The following is a 1770-nucleotide window of genomic DNA, read 5'->3' as shown; positions in this document are numbered from 1 at the left end:
TCCATATATCTCCGAATCGGCGCCAGAATCTAGGGCGGCCCCGCCTCCCCTGCCTGTTCACTGTTTTGTATGCAACATAGAGAATGATAGAGAAAGCATCCCTATATTGTTGCAAAATATGGCGTCTGTGAACCCACTTCCAGCGCCGTTGAGGCAATCTCCATTTTGAAGTAGTCCATTTTTCTTCACGATTGACTGATCCCTCCTGATGACACGGTTGAACATGACTCCAACAGGGTCATCAAGAGTGATACGCAATAAAGCTGTAAATCACACGCAATTGACTAGGTTAAAATGGTGGAAGCCTTCAGTGACGGGGGCCATGGCAAAATTGTATTTTGGCTACTATAGACGCCACTATCATCCTCTATGGAATGCAATGACCGATGTATCCTGCCCAATGCATTATTTCAATAAGAAAAACACTTTTGTTCCAATCATTATGGGAGAAACAGGCTAGACCACAGACAGTGTCCCAACCTACAAATATGTTGCCTTTAAATGCAGGATTAAAATCGTCTCTCCCATTCCAAAAAATAAGACCACAGACTGGGCCTAAACTAGAACATTACTATTATCACAATAAGCATTGTAATAATTACATTATCATGTTAATAAGACCACTAAATATAGGATGTTTCCTAAGAACTAGTTGAACCAGCACCAGATATTACAGACAGGGGCTAGTTATGGTAACACCAGGTATTACAGACAGGGACTAGTTATGGTAGCACCAGATAATACAGACAGGGACTAGTTATGGTAGCACCAGATATTACAGACAGGGACTAGTTATGGTAGCACCAGATATTACAGACAGGGACTAGTTGTAACAGCACCAGATATTACAGACAGGGACTAGTTATGGTAGCACCAGATATTACAGACAGGGAATAGTTATGGTTGCACCAGATATTACAGACAGGGACTAGTTATGGTAGCACCAGATATTACAGACAGGGACTAGTTATGGTAGCACCAGATATTACAGACAGGGACTAGTTATGGTAGCACCAGATATTACAGACAGGGACTAGTTATGGTAGCACCAGATATTACAGACAGGGACTAGTTATGGTAGCACCAGATATTACAGACAGGGACTAGTTATGGTAGCACCAGATATTACAGACAGGGACTAGTTATGGTAACACCAGATATTACAGACAGGGACTAGTTATGGTTGCACCAGATATTACAGACAGGGACTAGTTATGGTAGCACCAGATATTACAGACAGGGACTAGTTATGGTAGCACCAGATATTACAGGCAGGGACTAGTTGTAACAGCACCAGATATTACAGACAGGGACTAGTTATGGTAGCGCCAAATATTACAGACAGGGACTAGTTATGGTAGCACCAGATATTACAGACAGGGACTAGTTATGGTAGCACCAGATATTACAGACAGGGACTAGTTATGGTAGCACCAGATATTACAGACAGGGACTAGTTGTAACAATACCAAATATTACAGACAGGGACTAGTTATTGTGGCACCAGATGACTAATTACAGGTCTGTGTCTATAGATGACTAATTACAGGTCTATGTCTATAGATGACTAATTACAGGTCTATGTCTATAGATGACTAATTACAGGTCTATGTCTATAGATGACTAATTACAGGTCTATGTCTATAGATGACTAATTACAGGTCTATGTCTATAGATGACTAATTACAGGTCTATGTCTATAGATGACTAATTACAGGTCTATGCCTATAGATGACTAATTACAGGTCTATGTCTATAGATTACTAATTA

The sequence above is a fragment of the Oncorhynchus masou genome, chromosome 5 (genome assembly GCF_036934945.1).
Source record: "Oncorhynchus masou masou isolate Uvic2021 chromosome 5, UVic_Omas_1.1, whole genome shotgun sequence".
Taxonomy (NCBI): Eukaryota; Metazoa; Chordata; class Actinopteri; order Salmoniformes; family Salmonidae; genus Oncorhynchus; species Oncorhynchus masou.
The sequence above is the reverse complement of the archived record's forward strand: the minus strand, read 5'-3'. Positions refer to the sequence as shown.